At 44.4% G+C, this 21,707-nt stretch overlaps 2 non-coding genes and 3 pseudogenes across 2 annotated transcripts; 3 read left to right on the top strand and 2 right to left on the bottom strand.

Annotated features, from left to right (window-relative positions):
* Positions 1–431: 431 nt before the first annotated feature.
* LOC114643223 (5S ribosomal RNA) lies at positions 432–550 on the bottom strand. The gene has a single exon (XR_003714724.2). It is a non-coding gene; the product is annotated as a 5S ribosomal RNA (ribosomal RNA).
* Positions 551–6,510: 5,960 nt separating this feature from the next.
* On the top strand, positions 6,511–6,648 carry LOC114643245 (uncharacterized; annotated as a pseudogene).
* Positions 6,649–7,330: 682 nt separating this feature from the next.
* LOC114643230 (5S ribosomal RNA) lies at positions 7,331–7,449 on the bottom strand. Its single transcript, XR_007935221.1, has one exon. It is a non-coding gene; the product is annotated as a 5S ribosomal RNA (ribosomal RNA).
* Positions 7,450–13,431: 5,982 nt separating this feature from the next.
* On the top strand, positions 13,432–13,643 carry LOC114644025 (uncharacterized; annotated as a pseudogene).
* Positions 13,644–15,137: 1,494 nt separating this feature from the next.
* LOC114644026 (uncharacterized) lies at positions 15,138–15,204 on the top strand (annotated as a pseudogene).
* The last annotated feature ends 6,503 nt before the right edge of the window (positions 15,205–21,707 follow it).

The raw sequence follows: 21,707 nt of genomic DNA, 5'->3' as shown, positions 1-21,707 counted from the left end.
GATAAAAAAATATTAATTTTAATTGATTAATTAATTAATTAATTAATTAATTAATAATTTAGTTATTGAATTTATATAAAGGAAACTCCCCCCATAAAAAAAAAAAAATGATAAGAAATTGATTGATCATTTACTTATTTATTTATTTATTTCTACCTACCCACATGTGTACCATTACTGCATTATTAATATTTTTAAGTTCTCTCACCTCCTTTGACAGCAGCATGGAACAGTGAGTGATGTGAAGAGAATAAAGTGGAGAGAAGTGGAACTGAGTGCACTTTCTTTCTTTCATCCATCCATCCTTTTTGTGCAACTTTACTTATTTCAAGCTGCTTTACTTGCTGCCAAGTGCCAGCTTTCTGACACGGGTGAAAGGAGGAAAAGAAAAAGACAGCGAAAAGGGTGACCCCTGCTGGCAGAAAGGCAAAAGCTTACAGCACCAGGTATTCCCAGGCGGTCTCCCATCCAAGTACTAACCGAGCCCGACCCTGCTTAGCTTCCGAGATCGGACGAGATCGGGCGTATTCAAGGTGGTATGGCCGTAAACGAGAAGCGACAAGTTTTTGTCTCCCCATATAGGCAAGGTTGGAAGCCCTCTTTACTAAACGACAGCCCAATGTTTTTTTTTTTTTCTGTTTTATTTCTCCCCTATCTTTCTTCCATTTTTATTCTTTCTTTTGAAATTTTCAGAATGATTTTGAATTTGAATGTTCTTTATCCTTTATGCTGGACCCCTTCTGTCGGCTCTCTCGCTGTCGCCGACCAAATCCCGCCACCCACGTTTATGTATAGATAGATAGATCGATAGAGAGATAGAACGTGAGGCATCTTCCAGAAACAGCCGGCAACCTCGTGTCCATCCTAACGTGGAATCCCACAGTGGCATCAAAGGGCAAGCACCGGCTGTCGTCTCGGACGGGTACGCAGCGCTGTCCCGCATCTCCCTTCCCCGAAGGTGCTTTGCTGCTGTGCGGGAGCGCCCACGCCGAGGGGTTCTCTATCTCTCTCTCTCTCTCTCTCTCTCTCTCTCTCTCTCTCTACGGAAAGCAGGGTCGCCTTCCTCTTTCGCAGGTTTTCCTCCAGCCGCCTGTCCACGCTGTTGGGCGGCTGTTTCTCATTCAGCGTCCCGCCCAGTGTCTACCCCTTCTGTTTCTCTTCCAGCCAATAAGCTCCAGAGAAGTGTGGCTGGTTTGCATAAGAGCGAAGTGCCCCTCGGGTTCTTCTGCCGAAACCTGTCTAATCAAGGAGGTGAGGTCGGTGCAACCCCATCATCCGGGTCACGGAGCACAGGGGCGTCAGGTCAGCTGCTCGCTCGTGCGTATGCGTGCTCTAGAGGCCGATGGAGCCCGAAGCAGGCCGACGTAGCCCGAAGGACCACGAAGATTCGAGGACGGCGGGGTACGTCGCCCGCCGGCGAGCGATGAAGCCGCGGAAGAGGGAGGTTGAGCGCCGGGCTGTACAACTCATACTTACCTGGCAGGGGAGATACCATCTCTCCTGTTTTGGTATAGGGAACGCCTCACGGCCCCTGGTTTGGTAAGTAGGTTGGCAGGTCCACCACTTTTTCAGCCCTTGGGTGCGCGGCGGTTTAAATTTGCAGGTTGTGTCCGGAGTTTCCTTGGTAGAAGAAGCAGACGAAGAAGAGGACAACTGAGATTTCCATCAATTTGACGAGAGGACCCTACGTGTCGAGGATGGTTCCAGAAGAAGACCGAAAGAATGCTGTGCGGTTCCAGCTAATGAACGAGAAAAAGATGGACAGGAAAACGTTCACCACCACTATTCTGCTGGGAATTCTTGGTTTTCTACCCAGGCAAGTTGATTTTATCTTTGCACTCCCAGATAAACAGACTTTTGAGGTGGTCTTTACGAATAGCATGTTGGTGGAAAGATGTATTAAGGTTTGGAGGGAGAAAAGGGAATCAGAAGTGGTGTTAATAGATATGACAATGCAGTCTCTAGCACAGCGAGAGACGAAATCTATTACTGTCGCCATGCTATCCGAATAAATAAGAATTGAAGATATTCAACAATGGTTAGGAAGATTTTGTAGAGTGGAGAGAGGGATGGCAGGAAGGGACGAGCATGGAATTAAAACCGGGTATTACAACTTTCAGGTAAAATTGAAAGTTAGTGAGGAAGGAGACCTCAAACACCTACCACCAACTATACAAATTGGTACTATAAGAGGTATAATTTTCTATAGTGGTCAACCAAAAATGTGTAGAAAATGCGAGCAGGAAGGGCACGTAGTGGCTGACTGTAAACAGGAGAAATGTAAGAATTGTGGAGAGTTGGGTCATCTGACGAGGAATTGTAGAGAGAAAATAATGTGTCACCTGTGTGGGGAAAAAACCCACAGCTTTAGAAGCTGCCCGTTATCATACACAAACAAGTGTAAAAAGGTTGAGACAATTAGTGTCCAATTAAGAAGAGAGGAAGAGGAAGAAGAAGAGGAAGTAAGTGAAGACGAAGGGGGAAATAGTGTTGTGCTGTTTCAAACACCCATCGGAAGTCACAAAAAGCTTAAAAGCTTAATAGAAAGTAGTGAGGTTCCAAGAGAAAATCAGACTGTGGAAGAGATGAATAAGAAGGAAGATGAAGAGAAAGTCTCCTCCCTAGGTAGCAGAGAACAAAAGATGCAAGACAGTTTGGGGAACATCCATTTGGAACTAGAGGAGATGACCAACATATTATTAAGCTCACCCTTAATACCTACAATAGAAAATGACCATGCAGGAATTAGGGACTGGTACCAGATAGTCCAAGAAAGCAGTGAACAAGCTGAGAGAAAGGATAGTGAAGAGGTAACGGCCAGCCCAAAGGCGACCTTCCTAAAAAAAGAATCGGTCGAAGCCTTCTCCAAAATCACTCTGATGAAAGAGCAAAATAAAAAGAGAACACGCACTCAAGAGAGCGACAGAAATAAAAAGAAGAGGCCAGAAGAAGAAGAAAGAAAGAAGACAACAAAATAATCAAAAACCCCATGAGAATCGCTTCAATCAATGTTAGAAGCATCAAGAGGGGAACCAAAAGGGAAATTGTGTTTAGAGCCCTTCAAGAGACAGAAGCTGACGTCATCTGCATTCAAGAATGTGGCCTCCCCTTTCAGAGGTCCTATTCAAAATTTGAAGAAGGGTGGAAAGGAGGGGAAGCCTTCTTTTCTGGCTCAAATGAAAATAAGAGTGCGGGAATAGGGTTTTTAATTAAAAACAAAAACGTTGAAGTAGTAAGTTTTGAGATTATTCTCCAGGGAAGAATAGCTACCCTAACTGTTAAAGTAGATGGAGGGAAGCACAACATTGTAAATATATATGCACCTCCACAAACCAATGAGAGAATGGAAGTCTTTCAGAAGTTAAGGACAGAATTGCAAGGGATGGAAGATGTTATAATAGCGGGGGACCTGAACTGCCAAATAGAATCCAAAAGGAAAAGATCCTTGTATAAAACATCCAGGTTCCTAATCAACATGATGAAAGACTTCCAAATAAAAGATAATTATAGAGAGATTGAAAAGGACAAGGAAGGATATACATGGAGAGCGGAAGGGGGGAACTGGAGATCAAGAATCGACTACATTTTAAGTAGCGCGAGATATAGAACTAAAAGTTTTCTAATTAAACCGACCTGTTTTTCTGACCATAACATCATTTTATCAGAATGTGAGGGAAGAAACAGGGACAATAGAGGGAAAGGGTTTTGGAAACTAAACGCGCTACTCTTAGAAGACAAGGAAATTAGAACTGAATTTGAAAACAAATACAAACAATGGGAAACCCTAAAAGAAGGGTGTAGGACAAGAGGAGAATGGTGGGACATCATTAAATTTAGGGCCAAGCAATTCTTTCAAAGGAAAGGAAAGGAAAAAAGTAAGAGGGAGAAGGAACAATTAATGTTACTGCAAGAAGAACTGGAGGAAGCATATAGGCTGGAAAATGAAGGGACAGAGACCGGGAGACAGGTGAAGCAGATAAAGTCAGAGATGATGGACATCTACAAAAGAAAGGAAGAGAAACTGAAGTTCCAAAGTAGGGTCCAGCACTTAGAAGAGGACGAGAAGTGCACACGCTTCTTCTTTAAAAAAATAAAACAAAGAACGAAAAAGAGCAGCATCGATTTCCTGAAAGACGAAGAAGGGAATCTACAAAGAGAAGAAACAAAAAAACAGCAGATTGTAGAAACCTTCTTTGGAGAGCTCTACAGCTTCAAAAATAGGGAAATCCAAAAAGAAGAAGTGCTTAACGAGATTGACCGGAACATCACACAACAACAACGGAAAGAAATGGTAGAGGAGTTCAAAATGAGCGAACTTGAAAAAGCAGTGAAGACCATGAAGATGAACAAGACACCGGGCTCAGACGGTTTAACGGCAGATTTTTATACCACCTTCTGGAATTTAATTAGAGAAGATATATTGGAGATATTCCAAGAAATATTGAGAGGAGAAGAGGGCCCAAAATCATGGAAGAATGGAATCATCACCTTAATCCCAAAAGATGGGGACAAAGCAGAGATCACCAACTGGAGGCCAATAACCCTGTTATGCCAGGACTACAAATTGCTAACTAAGGTCCTGGCAAATCGTTTTAGGGAAGTCCTGGGTGACATTATTCAAGAAGACCAGGTGTGTGCAGTTCCCGGACGGTCCATAAGTGACAACTTGATTTTAGTTAGAGACATTTTAGAGTACGCAATAGAGCGGAATTTATCAGTAGGACTTTTAAATATTGATATGGAGAAGGCTTTTGATTCCATTAATCATGAATTTTTGTGGGAAACCCTGGAAAGATTTGAAATACCCAAACATATCATAAAGGTGATCCAGAAATGCTACCAAGGGATAACAAGTAAAGTGTTGATAAACGGGTATTTAACGAAGGAGATTAACATTGAGAGAGGAGTACGACAAGGATGCCCACTTTCCGCAATTTTATTTGTCCTCGCAATCGAAGGGCTGGCAACAATGATCAGAAAAAATCAAGACATCAAGGGGATAGAAATCCCCGGAAGTGAAGGAAAAGAAGCCAAATGTATAATGTACATGGACGACATAACAATTGTGGCAAGAGAAGGAGTATCCGTAGATAGCGCACTAGAAACAACGGAGCGATTTTGTAAAGCTGCCGGTAGAAAACGGAGTGTCGTGTCCAAGGGAAGTGGACAGAGGATACAAATCCCAAAATAAAAACCCATAGAAAACCGATAAAGATATTAGGGATCTGGTTTGGGAGTAAGAAGGAAGGGGAAAAAGATTGGAAGAGAACATGCAGATACGTCAATCAAACAACGGGGATGTGGAAATTGAGGAACCTCAGCTATGAGGGGAAAATCCTCCTCCTCAAGTCAATCATCCTGCCAAAACTGATTTTTTGGGCAACAATATATCTACCAAGGAGAGAGATCCTCCAAAAGATAGAAAGACAATGTTTTTATTTCTTTTGGGGGTCAAAATGGGAAAGATTAAAAAGAGACACCGTTGTGAAAACTAAAATGAAAGGAGGGAAGGATCTTCCTGATTTAAAAAATCTTCTGAAACTCCGCTACACATTTGCGTATATCAGACTAATCAGAGAAAGGAGTGGAAAGGTCGCGGATATGGCCAGATACATGATGGGAGGGGTGCTAAGGAAATATAATTTATATACAACCACCAATAAAAGACCGTATGCCTTTAACGTCGCCAAAATTTACAAACCCATAATTAATTGTTTAGAAACTAACAACTTTGGAAAAGAAAAGGGGAAAGTGTGGACAAACTGGAGATTAGTCATGAAAACGGCCAAAGACAAGAAACCAGCAACATGGATTAAAGAAACATCTAAACTAGAGTCTGAAAAAATATGGGACGTTATATCAAATAATTATCTCCCAAATAATTTGAAGGACATAGCATGGCAGGCCGTACACGATATTCTCCAGACAAATAACAATTTGTTTAAAAGGAAATCGGTGAAAAACCCAAAATGTCCTTACCCAAAATGTAAAGAAATTGAAACTGCCAAGCATGTACTATACGAATGTAGGAAGGCACAAATAGTGTGGAATAAAGTAAGGACAGAAAAAATAGTGGAAGGGCAAATTGACAAAGAAATAGTAATGTTTGGCAGGTCCAAAAAACAAAATGTGAGTAGGGAAAAATGGGTAAAGATAAATTATATAAAAGAGGCGATCTGGGTCAGAAGACAGATATACACAAAGAAAGAGAAACTTCTCCCCATCGCAAGTGTTTTACAGATGGCCAAAGAAAAAATAGAACTCCTTGAATCATCAAGGACCTGAAAAGGAAGACCACCCCTGGGTTAAAGTAAGTGTGAAAAAAACTTTTAAATTGTTTTATGTGTTGTTTTTTAATGGTTTGAAATGTTTTATGCATGAATCACAAAACCGGAAATTCCAAAGGGAAGCCATGGAATAGTCATGGAGTTCACATGGAAACCGGGAGAGAAAAAAATAACTAATTTGTTTTAATTGAATAAAGCAATTAGCACAAAAAAAAAAAAAAAAAAAAAAAAAAGGTGGTTCTCCCAGGGCGAGGCTCATCCATTGCACTCCGGGTGTGCTGACCCCTGCGATTTCCCCAAATGTGGGAAACTCGACTGCATAATTTGTGGTAGTGGGGGACTGCGTTCACGCTCTCCCCTGATAACTTTGGTTCAAAAGACAGACTGAAAAAGCTTTTTATCTTTTCGTTGTGGAGTGGAAACTGGTTGTTTGGGTGAAAATGAAGCAGGAGCCAATGAGATATCAGCAGAAGTGGGACATCAAAGTGATAGTAATACTAATAATAAATTTTATTTATATAGCGCCTTTCCCATGAGCAAGGTACTTAAACCTGTGATAAATACAGAAGATCCTAAAGATTATTTATTTATTTATTTAAAGGAACACCCCCCCCCCCCTAAAATTAATGATAAAAAAATATTAATTTTAATTGATTAATTAATTAATAATTTAGTTATTGAATTTATATAAAGGAAACTCCCCCCATAAAAAAAAAAAAATGATAAGAAATTGATTGATCATTTACTTATTTATTTATTTATTTCTACCTACCCACATGTGTACCATTACTGCATTATTAATATTTTTAAGTTCTCTCACCTCCTTTGACAGCAGCATGGAACAGTGAGTGATGTGAAGAGAATAAAGTGGAGAGAAGTGGAACTGAGTGCACTTTCTTTCTTTCATCCATCCATCCTTTTTGTGCAACTTTACTTATTTCAAGCTGCTTTACTTGCTGCCAAGTGCCAGCTTTCTGACACGGGTGAAAGGAGGAAAAGAAAAAGACAGCGAAAAGGGTGACCCCTGCTGGCAGAAAGGCAAAAGCTTACAGCACCAGGTATTCCCAGGCGGTCTCCCATCCAAGTACTAACCGAGCCCGACCCTGCTTAGCTTCCGAGATCGGACGAGATCGGGCGTATTCAAGGTGGTATGGCCGTAAACGAGAACGACAAGTTTTTGTCTCCCCATATAGGCAAGGTTGGAAGCCCTCTTTACTAAACGACAGCCCAATGTTTTTTTTTTTTTTCTGTTTTATTTCTCCCCTATCTTTCTTCCATTTTTATTCTTTCTTTTGAAATTTTCAGAATGATTTTGAATTTGAATGTTCTTTATCCTTTATGCTGGACCCCTTCTGTCGGCTCTCTCGCTGTCGCCGACCAAATCCCGCCACCCACGTTTATGTATAGATAGATAGATCGATAGAGAGATAGAACGTGAGGCATCTTCCAGAAACAGCCGGCAACCTCGTGTCCATCCTAACGTGGAATCCCACAGTGGCATCAAAGGGCAAGCACCGGCTGTCGTCTCGGACGGGTACGCAGCGCTGCCCCGCATCTCCCTTCCCCGAAGGTGCTTTGCTGCTGTGCGGGAGCGCCCACGCCGAGGGGTTCTCTATCTCTCTCTCTCTCTCTCTACGGAAAGCAGGGTCGCCTTCCTCTTTCGCAGGTTTTCCTCCAGCCGCCTGTCCACGCTGTTGGGCGGCTGTTTCTCATTCAGCGTCCCGCCCAGTGTCTACCCCTTCTGTTTCTCTTCCAGCCAATAAGCTCCAGAGAAGTGTGGCTGGTTTGCATAAGAGCGAAGTGCACCTCGGGTTCTTCTGCCGAAACCTGTCTAATCAAGGAGGTGAGGTCGGTGCAACCCCATCATCCGGGTCACGGAGCACAGGGGCGTCAGGTCAGCTGCTTGCTCGTGCGCATGCGTGCTCTGGAGGCCGATGGAGCCCGAAGCAGGCCGAAGTAGCCCGAAGGACCACGAAGGTTCGAGGACGGCGGGGCACGTCGCCCGCCGGCGAGCGATGAAGCCGCGGAAGAGGGAGGTTGAGCGCCGGGCTGTACAACTCATACTTACCTGGCAGGGGAGATACCATCTCTTCTGTTTTGGTATAGGGAACGCCTCACGGCCTTAGAGTAAAAGGCAGTAGGTTGGCAAGTCCACCACTGTCTGGCTTTCACTAGGACGCGGCGGTTGAGAGTTTTTTTTTTCTAGGTATCCAGAGACGCTTGGAGCTGTATAGGAGAAGGAGAAGGAGGAGTAAGTAGTTTTTCTTCAGGGGTGGTCTCTCTTCTTCCCCTTTGTGTTTTGCTACAGGACTTTAAAGATGGTCTCCGAAGAAGAAAGGAAGAGCGCTGTCCGTTTTCAGCTTACGCAAGGGGAAAAAATGGACCGAAAGACTTTTGTTGCATCGATCCTGTTTGGTGTTTTGGGATTCATCGCTCGTCAGGTAGAGTTTGTTTTTGCCTTTCACAATAGAGAGACTTTTGAGGTAGTCTTTACCAGTAACTTTTTACTGGAAAAATGTATAAAGACTTTTAATGAAAAGGCACAAACTGACAGAGCTTTGGAAAAAGTGACGATGCAACCTCTTGCACAACGAGAATTAAAATCTATTAATGTGGTGATGTTTTCGGAGAGGATCAAGTTTGAACAGATCCTCCAATGGATTGAGAGGTTTTGCGTGGTTCAGCGGGGTAATATAGGCAGAGATGAGTTTGGAATTAAGACGGGATATTACAGCTTCCTGGTGAAACTCCCAAGAAATGAAAAGGGTGAGTTGAAACACCTCCTGCCCACAATCCAGATTGGAGGCGCAAGGGGCTTGATTTTTTATAATGGACAACCCAAAGTATGTCGTAAGTGCGAACAAGAGGGGCATGTAGCCTCACAGTGTATGGTAGAGAGATGTAGGAATTGTGGAAACATGGGGCATTTGGCAAGAAAATGCACCCAAAATATCAAATGCCATCTGTGCGGTGAGGAAAATCACAGTTACAAGGCGTGCCCAAAGTCATACGCCAATAAAATTAAGGGAAGTACAGTCAAGCCAATAACTATTAATATAGATAGCGCAGAAGAGTCTGAGAATGAAGAGGAGGGAGAGAGAGGGAAGGAAGGAGAAGGTAGCCCAAACCTTTTCCAAACCCCAGTAGGGGGAAGTGTCAGCGAAAAGAAGAAAATGGAAATGGTTCGGACAGTACAAAATGTAAAAATAGAAAATGTTAGAGAGGTAGGAGGAGGAGTGGAGGAAAAAAAGAAAGATGAATGTCCTGCTGAAAAAGCACAACAGGAAATTGGGCACAGGATCGAAGACAGCATTAGGAGGACGGCGCTGGAGTTGGAGGAGATGAAAGAGCTACTGAGCAATGCACCCTCCTTAAGAACCCCGGGGGCAGAGGAGAACAAGGCAGCAATAAAGGAAAGTTGGTATGAGAGGACAAGAGAGAGTGAAAACTGTGAAGCAAGAGCCTTAATGACTCTGGAAGAGGCCAGCGAAGAATTTGATAGTAACCCTTATGTGATAAGCAACCCATTTTTGAAGGAACACCCCCTTGAAACCCTGTCAAGGGTCATGGAAGGGAAAGAGCAAGGAAAGAAAAGGAGCCGGGAATTAAAAGGGGAAAAACAAAAGAAGAAAAAGATTGAGGAGAGAGATCCCCAACTAAAGAACAACTGATGAGAATCGCCTCTGTAAACGTGAGGATGATAAAAAGAAGAACAAGAAGACAAATAATATTTAGGTTCCTAAGAAATAGAAGACTAGATATCATCTGCATACAGGAATGCGGAATACCAGGGTTACAGTCTTACACACATTTAGGGAATGGATGGGAAGGTAAGACTTTTTTTTCAGGGTCCAGTGACAATAGAAACAGTGGGATTGGCTTCTTGATAAAAAATGAAGATATTAATGTTAAGGGTTTCGAGGAGGTAATCAGAGGTCACTTGGCCGTCTTAAAAATCGAGCAAGAGGGTCAAATGTGGAATATTATTAACGTGTATGCTCCCTGCGAAAAGAACGGCAGGTGCGAACTTTTAAAAAATTAAACTTGTTGTGTGGCGAGAGAGAGAATAAAGTTGTGGTAGGAGATTTTAATTGTAAAATAGACAAAGATAAGAAGAAGGATAAAACTTCAGGTCTCCTAACGGGAATTTTAAAAGAGCACCATCTGAAAGACAATGGGGCTCGAAAGAAGGGGAAAGGAAGGAAATATACGTGGAAAGGGTGGAAAGGACGAACTTCCAGAATTGACTATATTTTTACAGAAAGGTTTTTTAAAACAAAAAATTTTAGATTGACCCCCGTATTTTTCTCGGATCACCATCTCCTGGAAGTGGAGATCGAGGGGGGACAAAAACAGGAAAGAGGCGCAGGTTTCTGGAAGCTAAATGTGACCTTTTTAGAAGGGGAATTAGTGAGGAAGGAATACAGGGAACAATATGGGAAATGGAAGACCCTGAAAGAAGCATGTGTAACGGTAGGAGAATGGTGGGAAATAGTGAAATTTAGAACACGCAAATTCTTTCAAAAGAAGGGAAGGGAAGGAAGACAACAAGAAAGAGAAGAATATAAAGCCCTGCAAGATGAATTAGAAGGCCTCTACGAGGAAGAGAGTAAGGACGAGGAAATAGAAAAGCAGATAATAGAGACGAAGAAGAGGATGGTTAAGATCTATAAAAAGAAGGAAGAAAAAATAAAGTTTCAAAGCCGGGTCCAAGAAAGTGAGGAGAATGAGAAATGTTCTCGTTTTTTCTTTAAAAAAATCAAGGAAAGAAAGAGGAGGAGTTTTATTAAAAGGTTGAAGGATCCGGAGGGGAACCTCAAAGAGAAGAAGGAGGAAAAAATAAAGGTTGTAGAGGACTATTATCAAACCCTATACCAGAAACGGAGTATAGAGCCGGCGTGTCAGGAGGAGGCCCTAAAGAATGTAGGTAGTAAGGTGGAGGTAGAAGATCAGAGGAGGATGGCGGAAAAAATAACTACAGCGGAAATCCGAGGAGCCATAAAACAAGGAAAGAAGGGGAAGACACCGGGTATGGATGGATTGCCCCACGAATTTTATGAAACCTTTCTGGACTTAATAGAGGAAGATTTGGAAGACCTCTATAAAGAAATTATGGAGGGGAGCGGTGTCCCGGAAACTTGGAGGAAAGGGATTATAACATTGATCCCGAAGAAAGGGGAGTCGGAAAATATTTCCGACTGGAGACCAATAACCCTCCTTTGCCAAGATTATAAGATATGGGCAAAAATAATTGCAAATCGCATGAAGGGCTTTTTAGGACAAATAATTGGAACAGAGCAGGTATGCGCAGTGCCAGGGAGAACTATAGCGCACCACCATATTCTTATTAGGGATGTTTGCGAGTATGCAAGAAACAGGGGAATCGCCATTGGATTGGTCAATCTAGACCTGGAAAAGGCATACGATTCTATAAATCATGAATTTATGTGGAAAACGCTCAAGAGGGTGGAAATCCCAGCAGGGGTGAGGAAAGCGATTAAAAAATGTTATTTGGGAGCGACAGGGAGGGTGCTCTTAAACGGGAACCTGACAAAAGATATCAATATTGAAAGGGGTATCAGACAGGGCTGCCCTCTCTCAGCCATTTTATTCGTTATAGTTATTGAGCAACTGGTAAGGAAAATAAGGGACAACCCAAGGATAAAAGGGTTGGAGATACCAGGAAGTGGGGGACAGTCCGCAAAATGTACAGTGTATATGGATGATATCACTCTAATAAGCAGGGACTGCCTATCGATAAGGGAGGCCTTAGATGAAGTAGAGGAGTTTTCTAAGGTAGCAGGTTTCCAATTAAATAAGGTGAAAACCGAGTGCCATCTGCAGGGTAAGTGGCAGGAGGACTTTGGACAAGACTTGAAAGTACATAGAGGGGCTGTCAAAATATTGGGGATTCATTTTGGAGAAGAAAAGGAGGGAAGAAGAGACTGGAAGGAGATGGAGAGGAAGGTATACAAACTCACAAGCCTCTGGAAGACTAGGAAATTAACATATGAGGGAAAAATTTTGTTAATTAAGTCAATATTGTTGCCTAGGCTCTTTTTTTTTGGCAACAGTATTTTTACCGACAAAATATATTTTAAGGAAAATTGAAAGACAATGTTTTTATTTTTTTTGGGGGTCCACATATGAGAAGGTCGCAAGACAGAAAGTAAAGAAACAAAAAAGGAAAGGGGGAAAAGGTTTTCCGGACTTAAGGATCTTGTTAAGACTGAAATACACGGCCACTTACATATCCTTGATACAGAGTGGGAATGGAAGGGCAGCGGACCTAGCCAGGTATATGATGGGTGGACATCTAAGAAGGTTTGGGCTTTTTAAAACCCAGAACAAGAAACCATATGAATTTAGACTACCCAAATTATATAAGAGGTTAGTAGAATGTATCAAAGATTGTGGGCTTCGGCAGGATGAAAAGGAGTTGTGGAGGAGGTGGAAAAAATTAGTGGTAAGAATAAAGGAAAATGAGAAGCCGGTAAACATTATTGGAAAAGCTAGAGAGGAATCCAGACTGATATGGGAAAGATTTGGGGGAAAGTTTCCAAATAATCAAGTAGCAGATATAGCCTGGCTGGCGGCCCACGAAGCACTAGAAACCAACCTGGCTGTAAGTAAAAGGAAGATCTTACAAGGACCTAAATGTCCCAGAGATGAATGTAAAAAAAATGAGTCAGTGGGACATGCAATGTTGGACTGTCCTATAGAGGCAAGGATATGGAGTGAAGTAAGGCAGAGACACATAGTAGACATTAAGTTGGATAGAGATTTGGTGGTGTTTGGGAGGTCAGGGAAAAGAGATGTTGGGAAGAAAGATTGGGATCGAATAAGTGTGATAAAGGGGGTATTGTGGAAGGCAAGGTGTGCATACACAAATAAACAGAAAGTTTTTTCCCAACAGAAAATGATCGGAATTATCAGAGAAAACATTTCGTTTTATGAGAAAAACCATCTCTTATGAAAAAAGGCCAAAGGTAAGATAAGACATAAAAAGTCCTTTTGTTTTTATTATATATAAAGATAGAGTAATTTAATATAATCGGCATACCTTGGAATTTCCCCGAGGGACTGTACTCGGGAGAAAGAAAGGGAGTCGAAAGAAAAATACTGCTGAAATTTTAACTTCATACTTACTTTTAATGAGATATGAAATAAAATTGATTTAGGACAAAAAAAAAAAAATAAAAATCTGTTCTTATCAGTTTAATATCTGATACGTCCCCTATCTGGGGACCATATATTAAATTGATTTTTGGAACAGGGAGATGGAATAGGGGCTTGCTCCGTCCACTCCACGCATCGACCTGGTATTGCAGTACTTCCAGGAGCGGTGCACTTTCTCCTTTATTGGTCTAAAATCAGAAAAGCAGCCTTGGCTGGGGGTTGGTCACTATGGGGGAAAGGACGGAAACTCTCCCCAGAGCAGGATTGATTGATTTAATTATTTATTTATTTAATTAATTAATTAGTTAATTAATCACTGTGTGCCTGTACGCTCGCCAGAGCAGGATTGATTTATTGATTTAATTATTTATTTATTTAATTAATTATAATCAATGTGTACCTGTACGCTCGCCAGAGCAGGATTTATTTATTTATTTATTTATTTATGTATGTATGTATGTATATAATTGGGCGGCACGGTGGCGCAGTGGGTAGCGCTGCTGCCTCGCAGTTGGGAGATCTGGGGACCTGCGTTCGATTCCCGGGTCCTCCCTGCGTGGAGTTTGCATGTTCTCCCCATGTCTGCGTGGGTTTCCTCCGGGCGCTCCGGTTTCCTCCCACATTCCAAAGACATGCAGGTTAGGTGGATTGGCGATTCTAAATTGGCCCTAGTGTGTGCTTGGTGTGTGGGTGTGTTTGTGTGTGTCCTGCGGTGGGTTGGCACCCTGCCCAGGATTGTTTCCTGCCTTGTACCCTGTGTTGGCTGGGATTGGCTCCAGCAGACCCCCGTGACCCTAATGGATGGATGGATGGATGGATGTATGTAATTAATCAATGTGTGCCTGTACGCTCGCCAGAGCAGGATTGATTGATTTATTTCATTATTTATTTAATTAATTAATTAATTAAGTGATTGATTAATTCATCATTGTGTACCTGTACGCCGCTTTTGCTTGTAGTACTTCCTGCATTCCAACAGATGTCAGGCGAGGCTCGGAATTAGACAGCTGCTGCTGTGCGGTGAGTGCAGTAGTGTCGGACGCCCAAGCCTTTAACGCTAGCAGGAAGCCTTATTAAGCTCCCAGAAACCACGAAGCAGTCTTGCAGGCTGTCTGATGTCGCTGCAGCGCCCTCTGTGTTCGAGGCCTTGTTCACACAGGCAGGCCTGGATGTGCCTTCTCCTTTTCATCTTCCATCTCCAACAGGTGTGAATGTGGTGTCTGAAGGGGTGTGAACGTGTTGTCTCGAGGGATATCTAGATCGTTACCGCCCTTCGCTGACGTCTCCTTTGTTTTGTGGGGGGATGGTGGTTTTAAATCCTCCTTTTCCTTGCCTGGTCCCCGCCCACACACATACACGCCCACAACCCCACCCCCCGAAGGGACTGACTGTGACTGTCTGTTCCCCTCCCCTCCCCCACACCTACTCCCATCTGTAGCAGCTACCTCGTTTCTGCACAAGTTCGAAAGGTTTTTTCGCTGTTGTGGCAACCCTTGGGCTTTGTATTAGGCCTTGGCTCCAAGGTGGGCCGCTTGGTCACGAGGATGTGGAATGTCACATGGGTTCATGTCTCGGTGCTTGCGTTAGGGTTCCTCCTGCCAAGTGGAGGCTTACCATGCAGTTGACGCGTGGCCAAGATGGTGTTTCTGGCTGGCCTGGGGAATTTGTGGCATCGCTTCTCGGCCTTTTGGCTAAGATCAAGTGTAGTATCTTAGTCATTGGAGTTGCGATACTTTTCTCTCAGAGATGGCTCAGCCTGCTTCTCGGCAAAAACCTCCTCTACCTGTTATGGGGTGGAAAAATACAGTTCGTTTTTTGTGGAAAGATGAAGAGGGCGGAGAGATGCTAATGAATAGAAAAGAATTCACAGATATGGTTCTATTTGAACAACTGCAGGTAAATCCAGAGGATATTTTTTGCTCACAATTGAACTCTTTATTTAAATTTGTGGATGTTACTTTTGCTACTGGTGAGATTTTTCGTTCAATCTGGGTGAAGATTCGAGCTCAGCAGGATACTTACCCTTTAGCTTATTTTGAATTGCAATGTCTTTGGCGCAAGGAAACTAAAGTTGTAACTGTTCATGTCTTTAATCCCTTTGTGGAGGAGGAGGACATAGTCACCTTTCTATCTTATTACTGCGAATCGGTGTCTTCCTTACGCTGGATCAGGGATTGTTATGGTATTTGGACGGGCAAAAGGCAGTTTAAAGTGACTTTAAAAGAAGACAGAAATAGCGCTGATGGACTTCGTCATCCTCCTGCATATTTTTCGTTGGGTCCAAATAAGGGTTATCTGTTTTACAATGGACAACTCAAACATTGCAATAGATGTGGTCAGGAAGGACATTTAGCGACCTTCTGTTCCTTGGTAAGATGTCGGAACTGTGATAATCTTGGTCACACAGCAAAAACATGCCCGAATGATAAGCGTTGTGATCTATGCAAAGAACATGGACATGTGTTTCAAACATGCCCACAACGTTACAGGCCAGTTCACCTGGACAACCTTCCTTTGGATAATATTGAAGCTGAAGACCCTCCTTCTTCCCTTCCCCCTCCAGTTCCCAAGCCTCGTACACGTGTACTAACTGGAGAGAAACAGGACGTGGTAGCAGACATGGACAAAACATGTGCCATTCAACCTACCTTGGCTGTGGATATAGTGCTACCTTCTTTTTTGCAAGCACAACTCACTACTGATTCACTTTCCTCAACTCAGGAGGACCCTCAGCTTGATATAGATTTTGAGTTACACGATTGTAACCCCCAAGGCTCATCCTTAAACAAACAACATCCGGATACTTGGGTGACAGTTACCTCCAGTTTTCAGAAAGGGATGAACAAGGGCACCAAAAGATCTCCTAAAGGACTTCCACTCAAGGCCTCTAAATTCCCTAAAATTATACCTACAGAGAACAAATTTAGTGTATTACAGAATGAAGACAGTGTGGACCTTGCTTCTGACAACAGCATAATCCCAGATACTGCACCAGATCCTGCACATTCTGATTGGGCCCAACTTTCTCCATCACAAACTGTAGACTTTGATGAGTTCTTTAGCCCACAAGAACCCAATACCGACAAATATGTGGATGATTCTGACCTCTCTATCTTGGCAGGGGAGGTAGGAAAGGAATAATTTTTATACAGCCTCTAGGTTTCATTTTTTCTTACCCTTCTCCTTTTCTTTGTTGACCTATGTCGCTCACAGTTTCTACAATTAATGCTCGTGGTCTTCAAAATCCTCAAAAGCGTAGATCCTTATTTTACTGGCTCAATACTTTGTTATTTCATGTTTGCTTTCTTCAAGAAGTCCACCTTAAAGATCAAAGAGATGCTAGGATTTTTGCTCAAGATTGGGTTTGGGGAAAGTCCAAATGGTCTTTTGGTAATTCCTTCTCTGCTGGAGTAGGTATTCTTTTCAAAACTAACAAATGGCAGATCGAGCAATCCTTTGTTGTTATACCGGGACGAGTTTTAGTGGTGGATGCTACCTGGGAAAACACCAAGTTTCGCTTGGTTAATATATATGCCAACACAGAGCTTGCAGCTAGACGTGAACTGTTCCAATCCCTCCCTAATCTTTTTCTTACAAATAGACATCTTATAGTTGGAGGAGATTTTAATGTTGATATGGGGAAACAACGTCCAGACTACACCAGACAACTGCTCCGGAATATACTACGTGATCATGATTTAACAGATGCTTCAGTCACAACAGATGGTCAAAATCCTCCACCTACGTGGCACAACTCTCAGGGTCACGCAAGTCGTTTGGATTATTTTTTTGTCCACAGAGCAATTAAGGTTCTGAGCAGTAAACTCCAGCCACTTTGGTTCTCTGATCATACCATGCTGACATGCACCATCCTTCTGGATCTCCCCTCATTTGGGAAAGGCTTTTGGAAATTCAATGTCTCCCTCCTCGAAGATGCTAATTTTTGCACTCAGCTCAAAGATCTGTTGTTGTATTGGACTGAAGCAAGGCTTCCTGACACACCCATATTCCTCTGGTGGGATAGTTTAAAACATAAAGTACAAACTTTCGCTATCCATTACAGCAAACAAGCCAGTATGAAAGAACGTTTTAAGCTCCAAAAACTCTACAAATCGTTGGAGCGACTCTATGCACAGGCCAATAAAGGTGGTAATTTTGATTTTCACAAGGCAGCACGCATAAGTAATCACTTGAAAGAGTTTTTGCAACAGAAGTCCCAAAAATTTTATTTTACCTTTAGACAGCGTTTCAGAGAATCTCATGAACGCATGTCCGCTACCTTTTTTAAAGTAGCCAAAGCGGACCGTAAACGTAAAACGCTGCATGGCTTAAAGGACAGCTATGGTACAGTACAGGTCTCTCCTACAAAGATGCTGAAAATGGCCTCTACTTATTACAGTGAAATTTTCACCCAGCAACCTGTACTTAATCAGGAGACTAATCGATTTTTGCCTGGCCCATCTAAAATACTATCACAAAGTTCTGTTGCCTGGTTGGACAGACCTATTACCCAGGAAGAACTTTATGAAAACCTTACCTCAATGAAAAAAGCAAAAGTGCCTGGCATCGATGGTCTTCCAATGGAATTTTATGTTGCTTTTTGGCAAGAGCTTCGTTTTATCCTTCAAGAACTGTTTGTTACGATTCTTCATAATGGACTGATGCCACATTCCATGCGCACAGGGATTATATCTCTTATATATAAAAAGGGAGACGCTTTTGATCTGAAAAATTGGCGTCCTATAACTTTACTCTGTGTTGATTACAAATTAATTGCAAAAACTATAGCCTCCCGCTTAAAGAAAGTGTTGCATGAAATTATTCATCCTGACCAAACCTGTGGAATCCCTGGGAGACGTATTACTTCCAATCTCTCACTGGTAAGAGACACAATTACGTGGGCTGAAGACCGTCAACTCCCACTTTTTCTAGTAACCGTTGATCAAGAAAAGGCTTTTGATAAAGTGCAACATGAATTTTTATTCAATACTCTTCTGGCTTTTGGGTTTGGACAAAATTTTATTCACTGGATCAAAACTCTATACAATAAAGTAGGTAGTCTTTTAAACATTAATGGTTTCCTAAGTGATATTATAATACAAGAGGCAGGCGTTAGGCAAGGTTGCCCTTTGTCCCCACTCTTATATGTCTTATACATAGAACCAGTAGCGGACCGAATCAGACTGGATCAGCGGATTTGTGGCTTTCCCTTACCAGGGAGTGGAGGACAACAAGTTAAATTATCCCAATATGCGGACGACCTTACCTTTTTCCTATCTAATGAAAGTGAACTCCCTTATGTTCTTGAAACCCTACAATCCTTTGCAAAGACAACGGGTTCTACTATCCATCCATCCATCCATCCATCCATTGTCTCCCGCTTATCCGAGGTCGGGTCGCGGGGGCAGCAGCTTGAGCAGTGATGCCCAGACTTCCCTCTCCCCGGCCACTTCTTCTAGCTCTTCCGGGAGAATCCCAAGGCGTTCCCAGGCCAGTCGAGAGACATAGTCCCTCCAACGTGTCCTGGGTCTTCCCTGGGGCCTCCTCCCGGTTGGACGTGCCCGGAACACCTCACCAGGGAGGCGTCCAGGAGGCATCCTAATCAGATGCCCAAGCCACCTCATCTGACTCCTCTCGATGCGGAGGAGCAGCGGCTCTACTCTGAGCCCCTCCCGGATGACTGAGCTTCTCACCCTATCTTTAAGGGAAAACCCAGACACCCTGCGGAGGAAACTCATTTCAGCCGCTTGTATTCGCGATCTCGTTCTTTCGGTCACTACCCATAGTTCATGACCATAGGTGAGGGTAGGAACATAGATTGACTGGTAAATTGAGAGCTTCGCCTTGCGGCTCAGCTCCTTTTTCACCACGACAGACCGATGCAGCGCCCGCATTACTGCGGATGCCGCACCGATCCGCCTGTCGATCTCACGCTCCATTCTTCCCTCACTCGTGAACAAGACCCCGAGATACTTGAACTCCTCCACTTGAGGCAGGATCTCGCTACCAACCCTGAGAGGGCACTCCACCCTTTTCCGGCTGAGGACCATGGTCTCGGATTTGGAGGTGCTGATTCTCATCCCAGCTGCTTCACACTCAGCTGCGAACCGATCCAGAGAGAGCTGAAGATCACGGCCTGATGAAGCAAACAGGACAACATCATCTGCAAAAAGCAGTGACCCAATCCTGAGCCCACCAAACCGGACCCCCTCAACGCCCTGGCTGCGCCTAGAAATTCTGTCCATAAAAGTTATGAACAGAATCGGTGACAAAGGGCAGTCCTGGCGGAGTCCAACTCTCACTGGAAACGGGTTCGACTTACTGCCGGCAATGCGGACCAAGCTCTGGCACCGATCGTACAGGGACCGAACAGCCCTTATCAGTGGGGCCGGTACCCCATACTCTCGGAGTACCCCCCACAGGATTCCCCGAGGGACACGGTCGAATGCCTTTTCCAAGTCCACAAAACACATGTAGACTGGTTGGGCAAACTCCCATGCACCCTCCAGGACCCTGCTAAGGGTATAGAGCTGGTCCACTGTTCCGCGACCAGGACGAAAACCACACTGTTCCTCCTGAATCCGAGGCTCGACTATCCGACGGACCCTCCTCTCCAGGACCCCTGAATAGACTTTTCCAGGGAGGCTGAGGAGTGTGATCCCTCTGTAGTTGGAACACACCCTCCGATCCCCCTTCTTAAAGAGGGGGATCACCACCCCGGTCTGCCAATCCAGAGGCACTGTCCCTGATGTCCATGCGATGTTGCAGAGGCGTGTCAACCAAAACAGTCCTACAACATCCAGAGCCTTGAGGAACTCCGGGCGTATCTCATCCACCCCCGGGGCCCTGCCACCAAGGAGTTTTTTGACCACCTCGGTGACCTCAGTCCTAGAGATGGGGGAGCCCACCTCTGAGTCCCCAGGCTCTGCTTCCTCATTGGAAGGCATGTTAATGGGATTGAGGAGGTCTTCGAAGTACTCCCCCCACCGACCCACAACGTCCCAAGTCGAGGTCAGCAGCGCACCATCCCCACCATATACAGTGTTGACACTGCACTGCTTCCCCTTCCTGAGACGCCGGATGGTGGACCAGAATCTCCTCGAAGCTGTCCGAAAGTCGTTCTCCATGGCCTCCCCAAACTCCTCCCACGCCCGCGTTTTTGCCTCAGCAACCACCAAAGCCGCATTCCGCTTGGCCTGCCGGTACCTATCAGCTGCCTCCAGGGTCCCACAGGACAAAAGGGTCCTGTAGGACTCCTTCTTCAGCTTGACGGCATCCTTCACCACCGGTGTCCACCAACGGGTTCGGGGATTGCCGCCACGACAGGCACCGACCACCTTACGGCCACAGCTCCGGTCAGCCGCCTCAACAATAGAGGCACGGAACATGGCCCATTCGGACTCAATGTCCCCCACCTCCCTCGGGACATGGTCGAAGTTCTGCCGGAGGTGGGAGTTGAAGCTACTTCTGACAGGGGGCTCTGCCAGACGTTCCCAGCAGACCCTCACAACACGTTTGGGCCTACCACGCCTGACCGGCATCCTCCCCCACCATCGAAGCCAACTCACCACCAGGTGGTGATCAGTTGACAGCTCCGCCCCTCTCTTCACCCGAGTGTCCAAGACATGTGGCCGCAAGTCCGACGACACGACCACAAAGTCGATCATCGAACTGAGGCCTAGGGTGTCCTGGTGCCAAGTGCACATATGAACACCCCTATGCTTGAACATGGTGTTCGTTATGGACAATCCGTGACGAGCACAGAAGTCCAATAACAAAACACCGCTCGGGTTCAGATCGGGGGGGCCATTCCTCCCAATCACGCCCTTCCAGGTCTCACTGTCATTGCCCATGTGAGCATTGAAGTCTCCCAGCAGAACGAGGGAGTCCCCAGAAGGTATGCCCTCTAGCACGCCCTCCAGGGACTCCAAAAAGGGTGGGTACTCCGAACTGCTGTTTGGTGCATACGCACAAACAACAGTTAGGACCCGTCCCCCCACCCGAAGGCGAAGGGAGGCTACCCTCTCGTCCACCGGGGTAAACCCCAATGTACAGGCTCCAAGTCGGGGGGCAATAAGTATACCCACACCCGCTCGGCGCCTCTCACCGGGGGCAACTCCAGAGTGGTACAGAGTCCAGCCCCTCTCAAGGAGATTGGTTCCAGAGTCCAAGCTGTGCGTCGAGGTGAGTCCGACTATATCTAGCCGGAACCTCTCAACTTCGCGCACTAGCTCAGGCTCC

Source organism: Erpetoichthys calabaricus, chromosome 5, assembly GCF_900747795.2.
Source record: "Erpetoichthys calabaricus chromosome 5, fErpCal1.3, whole genome shotgun sequence".
In the NCBI taxonomy this organism is placed as follows: domain Eukaryota; kingdom Metazoa; phylum Chordata; class Cladistia; order Polypteriformes; family Polypteridae; genus Erpetoichthys; species Erpetoichthys calabaricus.
This window is presented reverse-complemented; position numbering and strand designations above follow the sequence as displayed.